The sequence below is a fragment of the Pongo pygmaeus genome, chromosome 4, assembly GCF_028885625.2.
Source record: "Pongo pygmaeus isolate AG05252 chromosome 4, NHGRI_mPonPyg2-v2.0_pri, whole genome shotgun sequence".
Classification (NCBI taxonomy): Eukaryota; Metazoa; Chordata; class Mammalia; order Primates; family Hominidae; genus Pongo; species Pongo pygmaeus.
This window is the reverse complement of record NC_072377.2, coordinates 89,119,193-89,147,042: the sequence shown is the minus strand read 5'-3', so window position 1 is coordinate 89,147,042 and position 27,850 is coordinate 89,119,193.

Genomic DNA, 27,850 nt, shown 5'->3' with positions numbered 1-27,850 from the left:
TTTATGTATTTGGAAAATTAGGAAAAATGGTTTTGCTATTCAAGATATTGTCCTTAGATCAGTAATATTATAATTTGGAATTGTGACAGGAAGACTATCTTAAATCCTCTACTCCAGGCCTACTGAGTCACATCTGCATTTAAACAAAATATCAGGTGAGCTGACTGTTCATTGACTTTTGAGAAAACATTGACCTAGAAGGCTTCAATCACTTTTATTTTTATCACTTTTATCTGTTTCTCTGTCTCTTGGTCCCAATCACAGGTCTTATCTGAAAAGTAGAATAATTATCACAGCTGGGGTTGCTTCTAATAAAAACAATGATAAATATAAGTTATATTTATTGCCCTTTTATGAAGTTGTCTATAGAAGACAAAATAATAACAAACAATTAATGTATTTCCATTATAACATTAAAATGGCTTTAAAATTTGGAAATTTGGTCAGTATTTACTTCAACTACTTATAATTTGATATTCATTATATAAAGATCTGATAACTATTTCTAGGAACAGACTTTTTCTTTATAGCATTCTAATTTTGCAGCATGGAATATGTGGCAAATGGGAGGTAGGATATACTTTATTAATTATTATTTAGCAACTCATTTTGCACAAATTGGTTGAAAAATACATAAATATAAGTGTTAAATACACAAATTAAATAATTAAACTAGAATATAATGGTTCTATCATTGCAGTGATTCTTGTTTGCTTTTCTATAACTACTTACTGATGAACATACACTGACACTCAAATTCCTATGTATATATGGTCACTTAATATTTAGCCTACAAATTAAATTCAAATTTATTTTTTTCTGCTTCCCAATCTTATATATTTGAAAATGGTACACGATACAAATTCTTGAGGACATTAAAAAATCTCATATTAAGAACAAGGCTTTATGTTTAATTTTATATTTCACATATGCTAATAATATTTATTTTTCCTGTTTAAACATATATTCAGATATCACAAAGAATATTTTTCTTACATAACTTTCCAGGCTATTCAGCACTTCTTAGTTATAAGAACTGAGTATTAAAATAACTTTACTTATTAAAGATATTTTAACATCTTTAATGGGTTCAATGCTTTTTCTTTTTTTAATTTTAAAATTACCTACAAAGTAAAGTTTTGCCCATGTGGAGAATTACCTAGGAATAGATAACATGATGCATGTTTAGTTTTAAATGGGTGTTGTTGACATTTGTAACAGAAAATATCAAATGCGGTAACACTATCTTGAATTATTCTGAATTATCAATCATCCATGCCAATTAGGTAATGACTTCCTATTAAGATTAATGGAAATTGAATGTAAATCTCCACGAATACAACTCAGGCTGTACAAATATCCCAATTACTTAAGGCTTAAGTGTCTGTGATAGTCCCCCTTTAAAGAAGGCAAACGTGTTTACTAGAAGCCCTTGGCTAATAATAAAGCAAATTTTAAAGTAGTGCTTAATGGGTATGGTCAGAAAAAAATCCTGAATTCAGAAAAACAAGCTAGTTGTTAGACTTTAAAGCTTCTGGAATCAGTGTTGCATCCTGCCATCCCTAGAAGGTCACGTTTTAACTGAGTGTGTTTTAGTAAAATCATCCTGTAGAGGAAATGATTGGTAGTATTTTTTCAGAAAAAAATAATGTATTATAGTTCTCACATTCAGAATAATTTCTTAAGAAAAAAATGGTATAAATTCTGATTTCCTATTTTCCCTTTATTTACTTCTCTGTCCTCCAACTTTTCATCTGAATCCCTGGATTTTCTTAGATTCTCTAGGCTGTGTGCATCTCTTCCCTTCAACCTGCCCACCCAGTTCTTCATCAACTCTTCCTTTTCCTCTATTTAAATCATTCCTAGAATTACATAAAAAAGCAACTATTTTATTCTTAGATAAATATTTCTATTTACTTATATAAGTTTTGATTGTCTCTCATGTGAGCTTAAGGAATGAATCTTTCTGTTCTAGTTTCTACTCACTCTAAAATATGTCCTACAAGCTAGCCAGTTTTCCTTCCAAAACTAATATTTGATTATATTGCTCCCCTTACCAGCCTTTAGACCTTTTCTAATACAAATTCTTTTATATCACATTCAAGACTTTCCACAATCTGGCAGCAATCTCCACTTCCAGACTTCAATGAAAATGTCCTCTTTATGTTCTAATCTCAGCCAAAGCTCATCGTTCTCTTGAGTAGGAAATGCATTTATAAGCTTCAATTTTTTTCCTTAGTTTCCCTCTGCTTATTTCTATTGCCACTAACTTTGTTTGAAAGCACTAATTAACTGTACTTTGTGGGAAGTTTTTCATTTCATTTCATTGTTCATTTATTTATTTGATGATCAAGCACCTACCACAAAATAGCCACTCAAATTATGTGTTTTCAATTAATGAAAGACTGCAGATTACAATTTGTAGATAATTTCTTAGTCTGATTAAAATATATATGACATCTGGTTCCAAAATGGTGGCATAGAAGCAGGCTGGCCTCAGTCCCTCCCACAAAAAAAACCAAAACCAAATATACCGCACTGAGATTACCACAAGCAATATTTCAGAACTCACATATGAAGCTGAGACAGTTCCACAGAGAAGTGGAAAAATTTCCAAGCGGATGGTAAGATAGTTACACTTTCACACTCATAATGCCTTCCCACAGTCTCCCCGGCATCAAGTGCCTAAAAATTTTCCCCAAACTCACAATTTGTACACTGGAAAAAATGAGAATGAAGTGGACAACCAGCTTCCCCATCATCTTGGATTCCCTGGTAGAGGATTTGTCCCTGACTTAATCTTTGGAAAGCATCACAATTGTCTGAAGGATGAAATATCCCTGAGGGCAGGAGGAGACAAAGCGGGGAGGTAGAACTATTATCCTCAGCCCAAGAAACTATGCTCTGTAAGGTGGCCAAAAGTGTCAGAAAATCAGAGTGGCCGTTTAGCAGCAGCATGCTGTAGGTTTGTTATGCACAAACCTCTAGTCAGCCTTCTCAAGCTGCCAGGATATCCTCTTTGAAGCAATGTGCTGCCTTTCAAGAAAGGCAGTATATTGATTATCTACTATAGCTGAGGTGAACCTTAGCTTAAGATGCCAGCTAGAGTCATAAAGAAAGCAGTCACCTGGTAGTTAAAAAAAAAACCTCTAAACAAATATATCTAATAAATACCCAAATAAGCAAGACAGAGAATACTGGGATAAATAACTAACACTTTAATGAAAATACATAGACATACATTCACAAGAAACAACAGCTTACAAGGAACCATAATATCCTCAAATGGGCAGGGCAAGGAACAAGTAATTGATCCTAATGAAACAGTAAATATGAGCTCTCTCACCAAAAATTTAGAATAAAAATTTTCAAGAAACTCAGTCTTCTCTAAGATAACAAAGAAAAGCAATTCAATAATTTATTAGAGAAATTTGGCAAGAAGATTTAAATACTAAAAAAAAAAAAAAAACCTCAGAAATCTTGGAACTGAGAAATACATTTGCTGAAATTGAAAGTTTATTAGAGACTCAACAACAGAAGGGATCAAACACAGGAAAGAATCAGTGATCTTGATGACTGACTATTTAAAAATACACAGTCAGAGGGAAATAAAATAAAAAATTAAAAAGGGATGAAGATAGAAGATCTACAATATATGGAAAATTATCTCAAATAACCAAATTTAAGAAAAACTGGTGTTCAAGAGAGAGTTGAGCAAAAGTGAGGCAGAAAGCTTTTTCAAAAATATAATGATAGAAAATGTTCCCAAACATGAGAAATATATAAGCATCCAGGTACAAGAAGTTCAGAAAAAACCACACAGATATGAAGTGACCCCAAGGCACATACTAATCAAACTCTCAAATGTCAAGGAAAAGAAAAGGTCCTATAAGCAGCAAGAGAAAAGAAGCAAATAACAAATAAAGGAACTCCAGTTCATCTGGCAACAGACTTCTCAACAGAACCATCCATACAGACCAAGAGGGAATGCAAAAACATTTTTCAAAGTGATGAGAGAAAAATATTTTGTTATATCTATAGTTTGTTACAAGCCTCATGTTAACCACAACACAAAAGTCTATTATGAATTCATTCAAATAAAAAGCAATGAATTGAAACATATTACCAGAAAGATATCAATTAACCCTAACAGAAGACAGTAGAAGATAAGAGAGTAGTTTCAAAACAACCATAAAATAAGAAACAGAACCAAAAATCCTTTCTTACCAACAAAAACGCCCACTGTAATTTGATTCAATTATCTAATTAAAATGCATAGAGAAGTTGAATAGATTAAAAATAAAATAAGAGCTAACTACATGCTGCCTATATTAAACCAACTCAACCTTTAAAGTCTCACATAGACAAAGTATAGTGGTGTAAAAAGATATCCCATACAACTGAAAATTAAAAAAAGAGCAAGAGTAACTATATTTGTTATATTAGATAAAGTAGACTACAAATTAAAGACTGTAATAAAAGACAAAGAATGTCATCACATAATTATGAAGGGGTCAGTTCAGCAAGAGGATAGAACAATTATAAATAGCTATGCAACAAACACTGGAACTCTCAAGTATACAAAGAAAATAGATTTAATGATAAAATAATAAAACAGTTATAATCTAAATAAAAGATATTAGATTATAAAATATAAATTAAAGATATTAAAGTAGATCTAATGATAAAATGTTAAAATGGATCTAATCTAAAATGAATAGATCTAATGGGAGAGATAGATTTCAAACAATAACAGTAGTAAACTTTAACACTCTCAATAATGGGCAGATCATCCAGATAAGAAATCAAAAAAGAAGTTAATCAGAGGTAACTGTACACTAGACCTAGTAAACCTAACTAACACAGAACATTTCACCCCGCTGCTACAGATAAATTGATAAATTCAGTAGCTAAAAATATATATGTACAAAAATCAGTAGCATTTATATATGACTGAAGTGAATAATCTAAAAACGACATCAATAAGTACATTCTTTGCACTAGCACATGAAATATTCCCCAAAACAGACCATAAATTATGCTGCTAGATATCAATAACAAGAGGAACCTCGGAAACTTCGCAAACATATGGAAATTAAATAAGACACTTTTTTTTTTTTTTTTTTTTTGAGACAGAGTCTTGCTCTGTCACCAGGCTGGAGTGCAGTGGCACGACCTCGGCTCACTGCAACCTCCTCTGCCTCCAGGGTTCAAGCGATTCTCCTGCCTCAGCCTCCCACGTAGCTGGGATTACAGGCACATGCTAGCATGCCCAGCTAATTTTTGTATTTTTAGTAGAGACGGGGTTTCACCATGTTGGCCAGGATGTTCTTGATCTCTGATCTCTAGACCTTGTGATCTGCCCGCCTCGGCGTCCCAAAGTGTTGGGATTACAGGTGTGAGCCATCACGCCCGGTCATAACACACTTTTAAATGACCAATGGGGTCTATGCAGAAATTAAGAAATAAATTTAAAAGTTTCTTGAAAAAAATGCAAAAGAATATAACACACTGAAATCTATTCAATATGGCAAAAGCAATATTAAGAGGGAGATTAACAGCAATAAACACTAATATCAAAAAATAGACTTCAAATATATAATCTAATGATGCACCTCAAGGAATTAGAAAAGAAATAACAAGTTAAATCTAAAATTATTAGAAGAAAGGATATAATAAAGTTCAGACACATATACCCATGTAACAAACCTGCTCCTGTACCCTATGAAGCTAAAATAAAAGTTGTAATTAAAGAACACATTTACAACCCACAAAAATTAAAAATAAATTTTGTAAAATTTACAAAGCACTTACCCCTTTTAACCTACTATTAATAACTAAATTTCTTTGTGAAGTTAGTTAGAATTAGCCTTCTGATTAATATTTTGATTTATTTTTATAATTCTCGCATTGCCTAAAACTACATATAGATTGTGCTAAGGGCTTAATATATATCTTCTGAATGACTGAATAAAAAGATCAAAGCAGAAATAAATAAAAGCGAGACTACAAATTACAGAAGATAAGCAAAACAAATATGGTTTCTTTGAAAAAATAAAAAAAAAATTAACAAACCTTCAGTTAGACTAAAAAAAAAAGGAAGGACCCAAAAACTAACATCTGAGTTGAAAAAGAAGATATAACAACAGACATACAAAGAATCACTACAGATTATTAGAAGCATTTGGTCATAATACACCAACTAATTGGAACACTTAGAGGAATTGTGTACATTTCTGGACACATATAACCTACAGAGATTGATCCATGAAGAAATAGAAAACCTTGATAAACCCATAACAAGTAGTGATACAGAAGCAGTAATAAAAAGTCTTCCATCAAAGGAAAGCCCAGGATCTGAAGGCTTCACTTCTGATTTCTACTAGACATTTAAAGAAGAACTAATAGCAGTTCCACTCAAACTTTTCAAAAAATTGAAGAGAAAGAAATACTTCCATTCGCATTCTACTTGGCCTGTATTACCCTGATACCAAAACAAGACTATGACACAACATGAAAAAATTTATAGGACAATATCCCAGATAAACATGGATGCAAAAATTCTCAAGAAAATACTGGCAAACCAAACAACACATTAAAAATATTATTCACCATGATGAAATGGTGCAAGAATAGTTAGTTCAATATATGTAATACATAAAAATGAGATACATCACATTACCAGAACCAAAAACAAAATCATATAATCATCAGTATGATCAGCTTGAAAAAGCATTCAATAAAATTCATCATCCTTTTATAATAAAAACACTCATCCACTTGGTTATAGAAGGAAAATATCCAAAAATAAGCCATATATGACAAACCCACAGCTACCATCCTACTGTATAAGAACAAATTGAAGGCCTTTTCTTTAAGATCTGGAATTTAAGAAGGATGCCCACTTTCACCGCTTTTATTCAACATAGTACTGGAAGTCCTGGTTAGAACATTTAGGCAAGAGAAAGAAATAAAGCACATCAAAGAAACATAATCTTACACAGATGACATAATCTTATACTTAGAAAAACCCAAAGACTCCACAAAAAATTTTAAAAACTGATAAATTCAGTAGGTAAGAATATATATGTGCAAAAATCAGTAGCATTTATATATGATTGAAGTGAATAATCTAAGACAGACATCAAGAAAACAATCACATTTACAATAGCTATAAAATACCTAGAAATAAATTTAACCAAAGAAATGAAAGATCTATAAAACAAAAGTTATAAAACCCTGATAAAAGAAATTGACAAGGACACAAAAAATGGAAATATATTGCATGCACATGGATTGGAATAATTAATATTGTAAAAGTGAACAATACTACACAAAGCAATTTATAGCTTCAGTGTAATCTCAATTAAAATTTCAATGACATTCTTCACAGAAATTTTTTTTAAATGCTAAAATTTATGTTTAACTACTAAAACCTCCAAATAGCCAAACAGTCCTGAGCAATAACAAAAAATACTGGAGTCATCACACTGACTTTAAAATTTCCTACAGAACTGTAGTCACTAAAACAGCATGGTACTGACATGAAAACAGACACATATACCAATGGAAAAGAATAGAAGACTCAGATAAAAATTCGTACATTTACAGTCAACTTATATTTGACCAAGTTGCCAAGAACATACAATGGAGAAAGGACTGTTTTTTCAATAAACGTGCTGGGTAAACTAGATAAGTATATGCAAAAGAATGAAACTAGATCCCTATCTCTCACCATGCACAAAAATCAAATAAAAATTAAAGACTCAAATCTAAAACCTGGAATTATGAAATTCCTAGAAGAAATTCCTAGAAGAAAACATTGGGAAAACACATCAAGACATTAATCTAGGCAAAGATTTCCTAAGACAGACCTCAAAAGCACAGGCAGCCAAAGCAAAAATGGACAAATGGGATTATATCAGCTAAAAACCTTCTGTACAGCAATAGAAACAATCAACAAAGCGAAGAGACAACCTATAGAATGGGAGAAAATATTTGCAAACTCTCCATGTGACAAGAGATTAATAAGTAGAAATAATATATAAGGAGCTCAAACAACTCAATAGAAAAGAAAAGTGATTCAATTTTAAACTGGACAAGGCTAGACACAGTGGCTCACTCCTGCAATCTCAGCACTTTGAGAGACTAAGGCCGGAAGAGCACTTGAGGCCAGGAGTTCAAGACTAGCTCTGGCAACATAGTGAGGCCCTGTCTCTACGAAATAATTATAAATAAGTTAGCCAGGTGTGGTAGCACACACCTGTAGTCCCAGCTACTGGGGAGGCTGAGGCAGGAGAATGAATTAAGGCCAGGAGTTTGAGATTGCAGTGAGCCATGATCTCACCATTTCACTCTAGACTGGGCGACAGAGCAAGATTCTATCTCAAAATAAATAAATTAATAAAATGGATAAAAATATGAATAGATATTTTTCAGAAGACATACAAATAGCAGGAAAGTATAAGAAAAATGTTCAACATTACTAATAATCAGAGAAATTCAAATCACAACTACAATGAGACATTACCTCACCCAGTTAAAAATGGCTTTTATTAAAAAGGCAATGATGGATGCTGGTGAGGATGTGGAGAAAGGGGAAAGCTCATACTCTGTTGGTGGGAAAGTGAATTACTACAGCCACTGCAGAGAATACTATAGAAGTTTCTCCAAAACAAAATTGAAACTACCAGCAGTTTTACTAGTAGGTAATATATCAATAAAATCAAAAGAAAATCAACATATCAAATAGACAGCTACACTCCCATGTTTATCACACACTATTCATAATAGCCAAAATATGGGATCAACCTAAATGTCCATCAATGGATGGATGAAGAAAATGTGATGTATATACACAATAGAATACTATTGGCCATAATAAAGAAGAAAATCCTGTCATTAGCAGAAACATGGATGGAACTGGAGGTGATTATGTTAAGTGAAATAAGCCAGGAAGCAGAAATTCAAATGCCACATATTCTCACTCTTATGTGGGAACTAAACAAATTGATTTCATGGAGGTAGAGAGCAGAATGATGGTTACTAGAGGCTGGGAATAATAGTGAAAGTTAGATTATGTTAGTAGTGTAAAACAAGTTCATCTGATTTTTTTATGTATAATTATTGGCAACCCAAATGACGAAAAAAGAGAATAAATATGGTGAGTTCTACATGGAAAAAGAGAGTAAAATGGTGGTTACCAGTGGCTTTGGATGAGGAATTGGAGAGATGATGGTGGAAAAAGACACATTTCAGTTTGGAAAAGTATCTATAGTACATCATAGTGACTATAGTTATTAGCAATATATTGTATGTTTGAAAATTGCTAAGAGAGTAGATTTTCAGTGTCCTCACCATAAAAATAATGTGATATAATGCATATGTTAAGTAGCTTTAGTCATTCCACAATGTATACATATATCATTATATACCATAAATATATGTAATTTTGAGTTTTCTAATTTACATTTTTAAAAACTAGGATAAATGAGACAAAAATATAGAGTTCTATTTATAATTTTTATGTCAATATATCTTTTATTTTTATTTGTTTCTTTATAATAAAAACAAATATATATCTTAGAATAAAAGTAACAAGAAAATTAATTTGCAGGGGCTGAAAATTACGTACTTTCTCTCTGATTTTTTTTTTATTTATTATTATTATACTTTAGGTTTTAGGGTACATGTGCGCAATGTGCAGGTTAGTTACATATGTATACATGTGCCATGCTGGTGCGCTGCACCCACTAACTCGTCATCTAGCATTAGGTATATCTCCCAGTGCTATCCCTCCCCACTCCCCCACCCCACAACAGTCCCCAGAGTGTGATGTTCCCTTCCTGTGTCCATGTGTTCTCATTGTTCAATTCCCACCTATGAGTGAGAATATGCGGTGTTTGGTTTTTTGTTCTTGCGATCGTTTACTGAGAATGATGATTTCCAATTTCATCCATGTCCCTACAAAGGACATGAGCTCATCATTTTTTATGGCTGCATAGTATTCCATGGTGTATATGTGCCACATTTTCTTAATCCAGTCTATCATTGTTGGACATTTGGGTTGGTTCCAAGTCTTTGCTATTGTGAATAATGCCGCAATAAACATACGTGTGCATGTGTCTTTATAGCAGCATGATTTATAGTCCTTTAGGTATATACCCAGTAATGGGATGGCTGGGTCAAATGGAATTTCTAGATCTAGATCCCTGAGGAATCGCCACACTGACTTCCACAAGGGTTGAACTAGTTTACAGTCCCACCAACAGTGTAAAAGTGTTCCTATTTCTGATGTTTTGAACTAGTGGATAAGGAAGTTTAAGGCTCGCTGCCGGCTGGCGCGGTGGCTCACACATGTAATCCTAGCACTTTAGAAGGTGAAGGCAGGCGGATCGCTTGAGCTCAGGATTTCAAGACCAGCCTGAGGAACATGGCAAAACCTGTCTCTACAAAAAAAAAAAAAAAAAAAAAAAAACTAGACGGGCATGGAGGTGCATGCCTGCAGCCCTGGCTACTGGGGAGATTGAGGTGGGAGGATCGCTTGAGCCCAGGTAGGTCCAGGCTGCAGTGAGCCAGTGATTGCAACACTACCCTCCAGCCTGGGCAATAGCGTGAGACCCTGTTTATAAAAAGAAAAAAAAATAGCTTAATATATTTAAATAAATATTTAAAAAGTTATCTGTGAAAACAAAAACTGACTTTTTATTTTTGTCATAGGAAAATTCTAATCACTATTATTTAATAAAATTATACCATTTTTGCATGTTCAACATGCGGACAGATGTAACTCACTAAATTTCTGTAATTACTCTGTAGTTAAGTTTCTTACAATATTAGTGAAATAGTATAGCTTGCAAAATATCATGGAAGAAGAAAAGTCCATCTCTGAGAGAGTGCCTACATGAGCATAAGACTATTACAAATAATTTGACTAATAATTGTGTTGTATTTTGTTGATGCTGGTCACTAATCGCCAGTTTCCTGCACAGAAGTTTCTGAGTATGGTGAAATAAATTGTTAATTCTAAAGTGACTGCATTTTTTAGGCATTATCAATGGTGAAAAAATGGGCTGTTATTCTAATGCTTGCAATTAAGAGTGCTTTGAAAAAAGCCTATTATCTATGCCAAGGCAAGCAGAAGAAAAACTGAAGTTGGGATTTTGATACTGGATAAGAATTTTATTATTGAAAAAACTTCTATCCCCGACATGAAACCTTTTCTGATCATTCTAAAATGTTATGACTCTCCTCTGAGCAAGAGGAGAGGTTTTCTTGACACATAACAATGTATCGTTACTTCATCAGTAATATATGCGATGCTTTTTTAAAAATCAGATTATGCATGTTTTAGCAATTTTTGAATGCCTATCAGTAACTCTTAGAGTCTAACCACTAAATCACACTGATTGATACAGGGGTGGCCAACTGATCTCTGCTGTTTCAACCGTATTTCCCTGGGGACAAAAAAAAAAAAAAAAATGGAAACTGAAAGAACACACTATTTAGTTCTGATAAGAAAAAGGCAAATAGTATATGTAGAAAGTCTATAGTAACACAAAGGCAAAAAGTATAAAGTAAAAAAAAAAAAAAATACAGAATGATGAATGCCGACCTAGATCTTTAGTAGATTCTGTTTATCAGGTAAGGACATTCCTATTTAATATGAGTTTGCTGAGAATTATAATCAAAAAGAAGTGAAGACTTTTGTTCATTGCTTTTTAAAATGTTTACATCTATTGTGATAAAAGCATATTTTTATTCCTTATTTTAACATAAAGTATCACACTAAAAACTTTTCCAATATTATGCCAACATTGCATTCCTGAGATAAATGTTATCTGATAGGATTTTATATTTTTTCTAACTGCTAAATATATTTGAAAATATATTTTTAAAGAATTATTTATCATGGCCTAGCGCAGTGGCTCATGCCTGTAATCCCACCACTTTGGGAAGCCGAGGTGGGTAGAATCAGATGAAGTTAGAAGTTCGAGAGAACCCTGGCCACTATGGTGAAACCCTGTCTCCACTGAAAATACAAAAATTAGCCGGGCATGGTGGTGCATGCCTGTAATCCCAGCTACTCTGGAGGCTGAGGCAGGAGAATAGCTTGAACCCAGGAGGTGGAGGTCGCAGTGAGCCGAGATTGTGCCACTGTACTCCAGCCTGAGTGACAGGGCAAGACTCTGTCACACACACACACACACACACACACACATAATTATTCGTCATGAGGGAAAATTTGTTCGTAATGTCTTTGCCTGGTTGTGGTATCAGAGTTATGTTGGCCTCATAAAATGAATTGAAAAGTGTTCAATTTTTGGCACTATTTTGAAAGAGTTTGTATAAAATAGATATTTTCACCTTAAATGGTTGATTAACATTTATCAGTGAAAACTGAACATTTGTGTTTATTTTTGAACTTTTATATATATATTTTTTCACATTTATTTAACTTCAATTTTACTGAGGTAAATTGACAAAAAATGGTATATGTTTAAGGTGTACAATTTGATTTTTTGATATATGTAGACATTGTTAATATTGTAAATGAGAACAGTTGAGATCGACCCTCTAAGCCAATTTCAAATATATAATATCATCTGGTTAATTATAGTAACTATGATGTACGTTTGATCTCCAGAAATTATTCATCTCATGGAACCAAACCTATACGTACATAATGGGAAATTATTTCTATGATGGGATATTATACATAATGGAATATGTGAGAAAATTATGCCACATATAAGCAAGGTTATTTTCACATCTCGTCTATGAATAATGCTGCAATGAACATAGGAATGCAGAAATCTCTGAGATACTGATTTCATTTCCTTTGAATGTATATCCATAAGTGTGGTTGCTATATCATATGATAGTTCTATGTTTAATTTTTTAAAGAACTTTCACTCTGTCTGTCAAATGACAGTACTAATTTACATTCTCACAGTGTACAAGGATCCCCTTTTCTTCATATTCCTGCCAATACTTACTCTGTTTGTCTTTTTGATAACACCCATCCTAACAGGTATGAGGTGGTATCTCATTGTGGTTTTGACTTGCATTTTCCTGATGACTAGTAATGTTGACCACTTTCTCATATATCTGTTGGCCTTCTGTGTGTCTTCTTTTGAGAAATATCTACTGAGGTCTTCTGCATAATTTTAATTCATTTTTTTGCTATTAATTGAGTTTCTTATATATTTTGGATATTAGCCACTTAAATATGTGGTTTGTGAATATTTTCTCCCATTCTATAGGTTCTCTTATTACTCTATTTGTTTCCTTTGCTGTGCACAACCTTTTTAGTTTGATGCAGTAGGAGTAAAAATATGTGTGTGAAAATTGGTGTTTGGTTGGTAAAATATTATTGATCAATTTTTCAGCAATATAGGGCTATTGATACTGTATATTTTATATTGTGTCTATTCTATTAGTGCATTTTAAATAATTTGTTCATTTTATCTAAGTTGTTGAATTTGCATAAACTTATTTATTTTATTACTAATTATGTTTCTAATACATTTAGTGTCTCTTGTGATATCCTCACTTTCATTCAAAATATCAATAATTTATAGATTTATTTTGTCTTGCTATTATTGCTAGATCTTTATCAATTCTATTAATCTTCAAAAATATTTTCATTTTATTCATTATTTTTTACTTGTGCCTGGATTTTAATATGCCTTCTATGTGTTTTATTTTTGTTGAGATTCTACTAATTTTATTTATTTTGAGGTGACAGTATTTGGATGAGATTTTACATTTAGAGTTATTGATGGAATGAGCTAAGATTTTGGGGATACTGGAATGTAATATGCTTGTGGAAAGGACATGGATTTTTGGGGCAAAAGGAAGGACTGTACAGGGTTGAATAGTGTCTAACTAAAATTTATATGTACCCAGATCTGTAAATGTGACTTGATTTGGAAACAGGTTATTTGTAGCTGTAATCAAGTTAAGATAAAATTTGCAAGATGATCATGGATTCTAAATGCAACATACCTGTGTCATTCAAAGTGGGAAGTTGGGACACAGATACAGAGGGTGACTGCCATGGAATGACTAGCAGATATTGGAGTGAAGCATCTTTAAGCTAAGGAACACCAAGGATTGCCAGAAACCACCGGAAACTAGGAAGAGGCAAAGTAGTCCCCCCTAGAAACTTCAGAGAAAGCAAGACCTTTCTCTCTCATAGAACAAGGATCCTTAAGTTCAGAATTCCAGCCTCAGAATGGTGAGAGGATAAATTTCTGTTGTTTCAAGCTAACACATTTGTAATACTTTGTTATGGCAGCCAAGGAAACTAACACAGTTTCTTCTATGTCCTTAAGTTTTGAGAGTGTCCTTATAAAAAGCATATAACTGAGTTTTCTTCTTTTCATCAAGTTTAAAATCTAGGTCCTTAACCATAGCTATAGCTAATATACAATTTCACATTATTATTGATATATTTAGATTCATATCTACAATTTTTAGAGCTTTTATCTGTTACGCCTACAGTATGTTGCTTTCTTCCTTTTTAAACTTTTTATATTGTCTTAGTATTTTAATTTCATTTTAAAGCTAAACTAAATTGGCATTTACAGAATACTATTATTTAATGTTTATGCTGCAAATGGTAGCACTCATTATTCTTTCATTATTAATAATACATTTACTATTTTTACAACAACATAAAGGTCTTTGAAAAGTTACTATATTCTTCCTTTTTATTTCTGTCATATGTTTATATGTATGTACATATACACATATAACATTTCCAAAATACTAATTATATTAAAGTAAATATTCATTTATATTTATATAATTTGTATCTATTGTAATTTGGTATTTATTTTTTCTGCATTTCTATACTTTTGTTTTCTTACTTTTTAAGGATTTTATTTAGTTTAGTAAATGTACGCTGGTTAGGGTATACCACAATTTTTGTTTCATTGAAATTTTTACATTTTCATTTATTTTTGAAGATATATGACATTACAAAATCCTAAGCTGGCACATATTTTATTTCAGTAGTTTGAGAATACTGTTTTATTATTTTCTGGTTTTCAATGTTTCAGTTGTCAAGTCAGCCATTAGTTTATTTTTATATTTTTAGTAATTTCCCGTTTTTTCTCTCAATACTCTTAAGACTTTTTTCTTTAATACTTTTTATTTTGAGCAGTTTCACCACTAAGGAACTGTTTGAAAATTTTTGAAATACATATTTTTCCATCTGATAGTTTGTAGAATGTATGGTTTTTTTTTTTAGCTTTGGCAGATTCTTTTCCTTTATTTTCTCAAATATTTGAAGGAACTCTTTTATTTATCCTCTTATTCTGAGTTTTCAGTTATACTTTAAAAAATTTCTTCAGGTCTTTGAAATCTTTTACCCTTTTTTTTTTTTTTAAGGCAGGTCTCACCCTGTTGCCTAGGCTGGAGTGCAGTGGTGCAATCATGGCTCACTGTAGCCTCGATCTCCTGGGCTCAAGAGATCCTCCCACCTCAGCCTCCCAACTAGCTGGACCTACAGGCACGCACCGCCACATCCAGTTAAGAGTGTGTGTGTGTGTGTGTGTGTGTGTAGAGATGTGGTTTCGCTATGTTGCCTAGGCTAGTGTCAAACTCCTGAGCTCCAGCAATCTGCTCACCTGGGACTCCCAAAGTGCTGGGATTACAGGTGTGTATCTGTGTCCAGTATCTTTTCTGCATTTTTAAAAATTCTTTATCTGTCTCAGTTTTGCCGTGGAAATTTTCTTCTGACCTATTCAATCTACTAATTATCCGTTTAGCTTCTGACCTATTTAATATAACAGTTTTCTATATATCTCTCATAGTTTGCTGTTAAAACCATCCAATGAATTCTTAATTTTAGTTATTATATTATTATGTAATAAAATTTGTATTAGTTTTTTATAGTCTCTAATTCTATCTTGAAATTCACACCTGGAATTTTATTATCTTGAATATATTAAGAATATGTTCATATAGTGCATTTTTTTGAGATCTCTACCAAAATTGAAAGGGTATTCACCAAGGACAAAAAACAATTTATGCCATTCTAGCTCTTAGATGCTGCTACAGTAGGAAAGGTTCACCTCTTAGCTTTCCCCTATAACAGCAGCCTATGTCCTCAGGAAAAAGGAGCTCCCAAGTGCAGAACTACTTCTGCCAGAACATTTCTTCCTCTCTTCTGCTAATTATTTTACAATCTGCTTAGCTTTTATTATTATTATTATTATTTTAACATGAGGTCTCACTCTGTTGCCCAGGCTAAAGTTCAGTGGCACGATCATGGCTCACTGCAACCTCGCCTTCTGGGCTCAAGCAATCCTCCCACCTCATCCTCCCAAGTAGCTGAGACTACAGGCACGTGACGTGATGCCAGGCTAATTTTTGTATTTGTTGTAGAGTCAGCATTTCACCATGTTGTCCAGGCTGGTTTGAACTCCTGGACTAAAGTGATCTGCCCACCTCGGCCTCCCAAAGTGCTGGGATTACAGATGTGAGCCACTGCACTCACTCAGCAATCTTCCATGTTTATAAGCAAATTATTTTAATGTATTTCATCTGGAGCAGGACTGTTGATGCAATTTACCTAATTTGCATGGAATGAAAGCAGAGTTGCACTTTGATCTGTGTTTCATGACCATATTTATTTTTCTTCCATAAAGTGATTCAACTTTTAGCAAATCATCTGTATTATTCTATTAGTAATGTCATCCACAAATATTATAGACTATGTGACTTAAGCAGTAGAAAGTTATTTACGGACAATTCTGGAGGCAGAAAGTCCAGCAGGTTTGATTTCTCCTGGGGCCTCACTCTTTGGCTTTCAGATGTTCATCTTCCTGCTGTATACTCACATGTCCTCTCTGTGAGAGTGCACCCTTGATGCTTCTCCCACTTTTGATAAGGACGACATTCCAGCTGAATTAGGGTTGTGCTCTTAGGTGCTCATTTTAACCTTAACTAACTCTTTGGGAACCCATTTTCAACTACAGTCATATTGGGAGTTAGAGATTCTACATATAAATTTTTGGAGAGCACAATTTATTCCATAACACTATTAAACAAATTATATACTTCACATTATTTTGCAATGTAACCTTTACTAATCATAAAATTCTCCTTAATGAATTGTAAGCACTCGATCTTGTTCTACTAAGAACAGTAATTTCTCATCAAAAGAGCAATATTTATTTTTTTATAAATAGTGGTATCATACTAGCCTTCTACTTAACTTTGCCCTCTGTGTTTTCATATAAAGTGCAAATATAAAATTTTGTATATATATGTAACATATAAAAGTATAAAATAAATAAAAATACATAAAATTATGTCTTTTTACAATTAATAAGTGATACTAATGTACTTTTTTCTTGACAATTTTTTTGATAGAGTCTGGTAAGTGAGCACTAAAAGTCCTAAGTTTTCAAGTAAATCCATTGGTATTATAACACGCTACTAATCATATTTATGTTTTAATTAATTAATATTTCTAATAGACACATTGCAATTAAACATATTTAATTGCTGTAAACTGATACTTTAATGTTTTAATATGTATTTCTGTTGTGTAATGATCAAATCAGGGTAGTTAATAGATCCATGACCACATTCATTCTTCATTTCTTTGTGGTGAGAACATTCAAAATCCTCTCTTACAGCTGTCTTGTAATACAGTACTCTGCTGTTACCACAGTCACTCTACTGTGTATCAGAACACTTAAATATATTCCTTCTATCATATTGTAATTTTGTATCCATTGACCAGCCTCTCTCCATCCTCCCCTTCTCTCTTCACTCCCTAGTCTCTTCTAACCACTCTTACTTATACTGTCAGCTTCTATGATAATAATGACACAGGATACTTTTGGTGCTGCTTCGCTATTGAGAAATCTTCATTGCTGGTGGTACCTCTGCCCATGCTTCGCTTAGGCCTGCTTGGCTCGCTCTGCCTACTCAGCCCAGCAAGCTAGAGTCAACTGAAGCTACTGGACTGGATCCCAGGCCCGCCATGGCTCTGCATTCAGCCCATGAATGTTCTGGAGGACATGCTGTGACCAGCTTCCACCTTGAGCATCAGCACCCGGATGAGGTGGATGCAGCGGTGCCCAAAAACTTGGAGATGCTAGCAACCATGGCACCCCAAGGGGTGTTATAACTTTTGCTCTGGGAGTCCCGAGGTCTGAGCCCCCAGGAAGTGTTAGAGCTCTCATTTGTTCCCACTGCCCACAGTTCCGCGAACGGGAGCGTGTGGCGCCCTGTGGTTTTTTCACTCCCTTATCTTGCCAAGCAGGAGCGAGTGCTACAGATTTATTCACACCTGCTGGTAGATGTGTTTCTTGTCCCACAACCAGGAGGAATGAGGTGTGCAGACACTGGAGAATGAACAAGGCAGAGAAGAATTTTATTGAGTGACAGAAGAGCTCTCGACAATGAGAGGGAACCCAAACTGGGTAGCCCTCTGTGTGAGAGGGGGCCCTAAAGCAGGTAACCATCTGTGAGGCTGAGTTCAGGGTTTTTAATGAGCTCAAAATGGGGGAGTACATGCTGATTGGTCCATGAGCAGGCCTGGTAAAAGCACTATTTGACTAAAAGGCATACAGGAAGTTCTCACTCTAATTGTGGGCTCCACCTTGAACTGGCAGCTCAGTTTTCAGGCTTCATGCTGTCTTTGGCTTTAAGTTCAGGTTTTACTGGCAACCCATCACTGTCTGCCTAGCAATTTTTCTGTCTCCTGCTGCTATCAAAAACTTTTTTTTTCTTTTTATATTCCAAATATGAGTGAGATCAAACAATATTGTATTTCTGTATCTGGTTTATTTCACTTAACATGATCTTCCAGATTTATTCTATTGTTACAAATGACAGAATTTTCTTCTTTTTAATTGCCAAATTGTATTACTTTGTGTATATATATATCATTTTGTCGTTATTCACTTATTTGTTGTTGGGTATTGATTGGCTGTTTGATTCTATATCTTGGATATTATAAACAATGCTGCTTATAGATATAAACAATGCTGCTTATATATATAAACAATCTGCACACTGGAGTGCAGATATCTCTTTAATATGCTAATATCATTTCCTTTGGATATATACCCAGTAGTGGTATTTCTGTATCATGTAATAGTTCTATTGTTAATTTTTTGAAGAACTTCCCTACTATTTTCCATAATGGATTTAGCATCAAAACTATGAAAGCATTCCTTGTTTTCTACATCCTTGCCAACAGTTATTATCTCTTGTCTTTTTGATAATAGGCATTCTAACTGTAGTTAGGTGGTTTGTCATTGTAGTTTAGTGATGTTGGGCTTTTTAAATATACTGGTTGACCATTGTATGTTTTCTTTTGAGAAATATTTAAGGTATTTTGGCCAATTTTTAAATGGCTTTTCCTTTTTTTTTTTTTTAGACGGAGTTTTGCTCTTGTTGCCCAGACTGGAGTGCAGTGGCGTGATCTCGGCTCACCGCACCCTCCGTTTCCCAGGTTCAAGCAATTCTCTTGCCTCAGCCTCCCGAGTAGCTGGGATTACAGGCATGTGCTACCAAGTCTGGCTAATTTTGTATTTTTAGTAGAGATGGAGTTTCTCCATGTTAGTCAGGCTGATTTCGAACTCTTGACCTCAGGTGATCCGCCCGCCTCAGCCTCCCAAAGTGCTAGGATTACAGGCGTGAGCTACCATGCCCAACCTAAATGGGCAAATTTTTAAATTTCTTGCTGTCGAGTTGTTTAAATTCCTTAGTATTCTAGATATTAACCCTTCATCAGAGGTATAATTTTAAAATATTTTATCCCATTATGTAGGTTGTCTCTTCATTCTGTTAATAGTTTCCTGTGCTGTACAAACAAATTTTTAGTTAAATGTAATTTAATATAATCCTACTTGTTTATTTTTGGTTCTTTTGTGGGTGCTTCTGAGGTCCTGTTTTAGAAACCATTGCCTGGTCCAGTGTCATAAAACATTTTCCTATTTATTCTAGTAGTTTCATCGTTTTAGGTTTTATACCTAAGTCTTTAATCCATTTGATTTAATTGTTGTATACGCTAAGAGGTAGGAGCTAGTCACATTCTACTGTATATAGATATTCAATTTTTCCAGTATGATTTATTGAAGAGACTGGTTAGCAGTAGAGGTTTATTCTTATGGATATCCAATTTTCTCAGCTCCATTTATTATAGAGGCTATTTTTTCCTTAATGTGTGTTTTTGGAACCTTGGTCAAAAATCAGTTTGATTTAAATGTGTGGATTTATTTCTGAGTTCTCTATCTGTTCTTTTATCTTTTTTGTTTCTGTATCTACTGTAATTTTCTTCTTTATGGTTATCATAGGGTTAATAAACAGTTTTATAGAATTAGATTATTTCAGCTAGTAATAACAATTTTGGTCAGAAAAAATGTTCTAGACTTTTCTCCTCCCACACACGATTTATATTTTTGTTTTCTTAATTTACTTCTTTATCTATCGTGTGTTCCTCAGGCACTAATTGTAGCTGTTGTTTTGACCACTTTGATTTTAAACCTTTATACTAGAGGATTCAGAGATTTACATATCACCAGTACACCCGTGGGGTATTCTAAACCTGATTTTTAAATTTACCTGTACTGGTGAGTTTTATACTTTTCTGTGTTTTCATTATAGCAATTATTATCCTTTGTCTCCCTTTATAGCACTTCCTGAATAAATGATTTCAATCTCTTCTCTCCTGCGAAGTTTTGGCTAGGAAATTTGCTGATTGTCTAATGTGAATTATCTTATATGCAACCTGATGCTTTTTTATTGCAGCTTTTAGAATTCTCTCTTATCTTTAACTTTTGAAAAGTTGATTGCAGTGTGCCTTGTAGAAGATCTTTATAGGTTGGATTTCACTGGATATTTTTAAGTTTCCAAAATCTGAATGTCAGTAAATATCTGTTTTAATACTTGGACATTTTTCATTTATTATTTTTTTCCTTAAATGGGTTTTCTGTGTCTTTCTTCATATCTTCTCTCTTTGGCACTTCCGTAATGTAAGATTTGTTTGCTTAATGCTGTTACATATGACCTGTGGGCTTTCTTCAGTCTTCTTTTATTCTTCTTTTATTTTTTCTCCTCTAATTTCTAAATTTTGTGTCATCAGTAATTATCTACATAATCTGAATTTATTTTTCCTTTATGATTCTTATTTGAATAAGGGAGAACCATGAGGTTGATAAGTGTGAGTTGCAGCAAATATAAATCTACCGTGGGTCTAGAAAGCAACACAACTCTAATAGCAACAATTCCTAGTGCCAAAATATTGGTTTCTAATACCATTCTCTAATAAAAGAAACTAGGATTTATTTGAATAAAGGGTTGATTCAAGGACTAGAGCAGGAAATATACAAGAGAGGCTTGGAGTACCTCGTAATGCCAAAAAATAAGAAAGTACCATAAAACAAGCAAAATAAAACAAGTCATAGTGATGGACATATCTGAAAGGGGCACAACTGAAAGCCAACTGAGAGAGCTTCCAATGGCCAAAGCTGAAACAATTTGAGCACCAAAATGGTTTTATATTATAACCTAAAGTATCAATATCCTAAAGTCCATATTGACATAAACACGTTTGAATGATAAATATATAGGAACAAGATACAAATGCCTTATGCACAATAATTGAAAATAATTTATGTACACCATCTAACCTGTGAAGAGGTGGCATACCACTATTCATTTTTTACATGTAGGCTGCTATGCAGAATGACTTTTTGCAAAAAGTACAATGTTGCAAAAGAGGAAGAAAATAATAACTTTATTACAGAGAAATCTGACAAATACAACCCAGATAGGTGATTAAGGTTAATTTCAAGAGTGAAAGTCATCATGACAGTATATCCCCTTGATATGTTGTGAAGAAAATGTCACTCTAACTGTGCAGCCTTCCTCCTAAAAATCCATAACCACAATCTAATCATGAAAAATAAAAACCAGCAGACAATTCCAAATTGAGGGACATTCTAAAAACTTTCTGACTGGTATTCCTCAAAATTGTCAAGGTAATTAAATCCAAGAAAGTCTGAGAAACTATCTAAGGAGACATAATAATTAAATGTAAAGTAACAACCTGTATGATATTTTGGAACAGAATGAGAATATTGGATAAAACTAATTAGTCTAAATAAAGCTGGAGCTTAGTTAATGAATATATCAATATTTTTTCATTTAGTTCATTCAATTCTGGGAGATGTACAATTACAATATAAGATTCTAATAACAGGGGAAAATAGTATGGGATATAATGGTATTCTCTGTACTAGCATGATAATTATGCTGAAAATCTAAAACTATTCTAAAATAAAAATGATCATTTAAAGAAACAATACCAACTTTAGCAATGCAATTTTTCAAGCAAAATTTAATTTCAAATTCAAACACATTATATTCTTATTTTGGCTATGTAAAATTTCTACTGTTGATGCTTCAACTTTACAGGTGAGATAACTGCAGCACAAACCCATAAAGTATGACTTGGGAACTCACATTTTCAACCACTACCTTCTATTACCTTGTACTTCTCATTCATTGCATAAACTATTCACACACACACACACACACACACACACACATTTTTCTAAGTCATTAGAGTCTAGTCAAGGACAGGCATCAGCTGTTTCATTAAAAATAACACATAAACTAGGACTTAGATATAGTTGTAATTAAGAAAATCACATTACAGTGGAAGGAGGTTCTCTTGACAAAATATGTTATCAAGTTATTTACTTAAACCTGAAATGCAAGGATGGTTCAACATATGAAAGTCAGTCAGTGCAATACACTATGTTAACAGAGTGATGGACAACAACCATATGGCCATCTCAATTGATGCAGAAAAAAGCATTTGATGGTATTTATGATAAAAAAATGTTCAATAAACTAGGAAAAAAAGAAAGTTTCAAAAAATAAAGCTGTATATGAAAAGCTCACAGGTGACATCATACTCAATTATGAAGGACTAAAAGCTTTACCCTTTCATGACAAAAAGCTCTCAAAAAACTACAAATAGAAGGAAACTTCTTTGACATAATAAAGGCCATATATGAAACACCTATAGCTATAATCATACTCAATGGTGGAAAACTAATGCTTTATTATGGAGATCAAGGTGAGGATGTCCACGCTTGCCACTTCTATTCAACATGGTACTGAATGTCCTAGCCAGAGCAATGGTAAAGGAAAAGAATTAAAAGACATTCAATTTGGAAAGCGAGAAGTAACATTAGCTCTGTTTGAAGATGATATGATCCTATATGTAGAAACCACAAGGATCCCATTTAAAAAAATCATAAAATCCAGTCACTAATTTCAGCAAAATTCTTGGACATAATATCAACATGTAATTATCAGTTGCATTTCTATACACTAAGACTAGCCAACCCAAAAAGATAAGTAAGGAAACTATCTACAACGGCATCAAAAAGAGTGATACTGAGGAATAAACTAAAAAAGTGAGACATACAGTGAAAACTCCAAATCATTGTTAAAATGAATCAAAGATGATAAAAATAAAGGGAAAAACATCTCATGTTTATGGGTTGGAAGACTTCATAGTGTTAAAATATCTATATTACCCAAAGTCATCTTAAAATTCAATACAATTTTTATCAAAACATCAAAGCCATTTTTTTCAAAAGTTAAAATTCATATAGCATCTTTAAAAAATTTTTGAAAAAGGATAAAATTGGAGACTTTACCCTTCCTGGTTTGAAAACACACTACAAAGCAACAGTAATCAAGACTGTGTAGTACTGGCAAAAAGGCAGATTGTATAGTCCAATGGAACATGATAGAAAGCCTAGAAATAAATGCTTGCACAAATAATATATAGACAAGGGTGCTGAGACTGCACAGTAGAAAAAGGAGAGCCTCTCCAATAAATGGTGTTGAGAAAACTGAATATCTACATGTAAAAGAATGAAGTTGGACCCTTATTTTGTTTGCATCATATACAATGTTAACTCAAAATATATTAAACATATAAATGTAAGACCCAAAATTATGAAACTCCTAGAAACAAACAGAGGGAGAAGCTTCAGAGAATTGGATTTGTCAATGTATTCTTGGATATCATACTAAATGGACAGTTAACAAAAGTCAAAATAGACAAAAGGAACTTTATCAAATACATAATCATTTACATATCAAAGGAAACAATAAACAGTGAAAAAACAACCTAAATCAGAAGAGAAAATATTTTCAAATAACATATAAAAAGGGGTTAATATTCAGAATATCTAAGCAACTTCTACAACTCAGCAACAACAAAATAACAAATAACCCAATTAAAAAATGAGCAAAGGATTTGAATAGACATTTCTTTGATTAACATATTCAAGTGGCCAACAAGCATATAAAAAGATCTTAACATCACCAATCATAAGAGAAACAACAGTGAGCTATTATTTGGTATATATTAGGGTGGTCACTATCAAAAGAAGAGAAAATATCAAGTGTTAACAAGAAAGAAAGAAATTGAAACACTTTGGCGCTATTTACGGGAATGTAAAATGGCACAGCCGTTATGAAAAACAATCTGGAGTTTCCTCAAAAAATAAAAAATAAAATGAAAACGTGATTCAGCAGTCTCATTTCTGTGTACATATCCAAAAGAACTGAAAGTAGTATCTTGAAGAGGTATTTGCACACCATGTTTATTGCAGCATAATTTACAATAGCTAAGATGTCAAAGCAACACAAACATCCACCGACAAATCAGTAAAGAAAATGTGGGGTGTGTGCGTGTATGTGTGTGTGTGTGTGTGTGTGTGTGTATATATATACACACAAAATAATATTTTGCAGGCTTAAAAAAGAAGAAAATGGTGTCACATGCTACAACATGGATGACTCTCAAAGACATTATGCTAAGTGAAATTAACCAATCAAAAAAGAAGAAATATTGCATAAATCTATGCATATAAAGAAATCAAATTTTTAAAACAGAAAGAAAGTAGTTGCCAAGAGCTGGGGGGAGTGGGGAGGGAGAATTAGCATTTAATGAGTATAGAGTTTTAGTATTGAGAGATAAAAAATTCTTGAGTTCTGTTGCAAGGAAATGTGAATATATTTAACACTACTGAAGTGTACACATAAAATAGTTGATATGATAAATTTAATATTATATGGTTTTTACAACAATAAAAAATTCTTTTAACCTGACTGATTTTACTGGGCTGGGGGAATTATCCCTTTTTAAGAGAGGAAAACAAACACAGGAAGAGGAAGTCATTTAAATAATTTAACTACAATTGATGATACAATTGATGAATTATAAGTCAGCAAAAAATTGTAACTCATATCTGGATAGTCAGTTCATACTGCATAAAATAAAGATTTTAGTATTTCTAAAGAATAAAGATACAAAATCATCTTCATTAATTTAATTATCAGTTCAAATGACACCTCCTCAGAGAGATTGTCCTTAACATCCATTTTGAAGTGGCCCCACTTACTACACTATCCCACTCTATTTTATTTTCATCTGGATACTGAAAGTGGATTATTTATTTATTTTTAGTTTATACCCTCTCACCAGCCCGTAAGTTCCATGTAAGTAGAAACCTTGTCTGACTTATCTTCATATTTTTAATATATAGACTAGTATTTGTCATATGATGAGTATTCCATAAATATTTGTGAACTAAATAATTTTAACCTATACAAAATAGATAATAGGATGTTTTTTCTTGCCTTTCTTTACCTATTATGTAGGCTGTAGATTCACCTAAATCATCCTTTCAAGAATGTTGATAGTTTCGATTTTAATATTAATTCTGCTTAAGAACATATAGATGTATGCAGAAAGGGTCACTTCAGCTTCATGAGATACCGGGGTGACCCTTAGTTTTGATCTCTATTTTTAGTTGTTTGGCAGAGACTGAGTTGCCAGAAAGTATCCATACTTCCCTTCTCATTCACAAGATATCTCAACTGGATTTAGGTTAGAAATACATCTAACTACAATTTTTTTTTTTTCCCCTAGACTTCCTTGCAGCTAGGTATGAACAGGTGACTAATTTCTGCTTAATGAGAGATAAAAAGAGATGTCCTTGGACTCTCCGGGAAGGAATCTGTTTAGCTTCTTAATGTTTAAAGTTACATAAATGCCTTTAACCTTTTCTTTATTCCTAATGTAAGCATTCAAAGCCACAAATTTCTCTCTAAACATTGCTTTTGCAGAATCTCACACATTTCAATGTATTTTTATTTTCACTATCCACATTCATTTTCCATGTCTCCTTTGGGTAATCACTTTTATTCAGTCTGACTGATCTCTATCAAAGTCAGTGACTCCCCATCATAAAAGACACTAATCTAATACTGAATCAAATGCGTACTGCTTTAGTGAAAAACATTTTGACCCAAGTTATATTTAAATTTAGTGTCATGAAAACTTCAAACCTTTCTCCCTGTAAGGAGCAGGCTTTAAAATATGCCAAAATATATTCTTGTCAGTAATGAATTATGCAAAGCTAAAATATAATTTTTAGAATTTACTAAGATAGATTTAAATTGCAATGGAAGAACACACAAGATTTGGGGATTAAAAATCTCTTTTTGGTTACAATGAATCTGCAAGAAGATTGTAAGTCTACGTATGAATCTGTGCCCTGTCAGTGTTTTATGTCAGTAAAATTATTTTGCCTGAAGCTTTCCTCTAGCTGAAAGTTTTAAAAGAAATTTCATCTGGCCAGTTGCTTTAAAAGAGGAATGTTACAGTTAAGCTAGATGATTAGTAAAAAACACCCTCAAAAATCTTTGAGAATCTTATGAAATAGAAGTTTTTATTGTATTTTAAGTTTATTGTAACTGATGTAAGATACATACGGCTTTAAAACTATTTCCAACATAGAAAATCATGTTGAACAGTAATCTCATTTGAGAACACACATGCTTAATTAAATGTATTTTAAAAATGCTTAAGATGTTGTTAGTAGGAATAAGACGGCAGTAGTTTAAGGCAGCTAAATCCGCATCTAATTAATAAATAATAAATTGCTTAGTTCTAAAATCAAGTGATCTAGAAATGAGATAATACATGCTATTTAGCGTGGATACCAGAAGAAATGTACAAATCTGTAAAAGCAATGACTTCTATAAAACAGAATTGAGGACTAGGCCAGAAGACTTTTTAAAATTCTAAGTTTTAAAATACCTGCTCAATGGAATTTTCAAAATATGTGCAGATTTTACCTTAATAAAACTTGAAAAGGAAAATTTTAAAGGTTTCCAAATGTTTGTATTTCATCAACAGAAGGATTTTATCAAATAATTTTGAGATGTGTGTACAATTAACAATTTATCAGAACTACAATAACAAATTACTCCACATATGAATAATAAATATTGAATTATTTTATACAATCAATTTGAAGAAAACTAAAAAGAAAAACAAATCACATTTGAAAGGGAAAGTAATTGTTAGAAAAGGTGAGTCTTAGGTGATTTCTCTATGCCATTGTTTAGACTATGTCAGACCATATGATCAATAGTCAAGTCATTGAAATTTAGAATGTCATATATCACTAAAAGCGTTTACCCTTCTCCCAAGATTCCCTAGGGAAGTATCTGTCAAAGCGATGAGAAGTACATGAGCACAGAGGAGATTCAAGACATTGGAGCAAAGAGAAAGAACACATATAACAAGAGAAAACTGTCAAAGTATCCAGCTCTGGAAAAATCAAAATTTTCATTAGCAGACTAAAATAAAATGACCCTCTCTCTGCATAAAAGCATACACACCAAAAACACTTTGTGTTGTCTAATACAGTGTAATTATATACCACTTTATATACACATGCACACTCTTTAAGTTTTATAATTCAAAATTGTT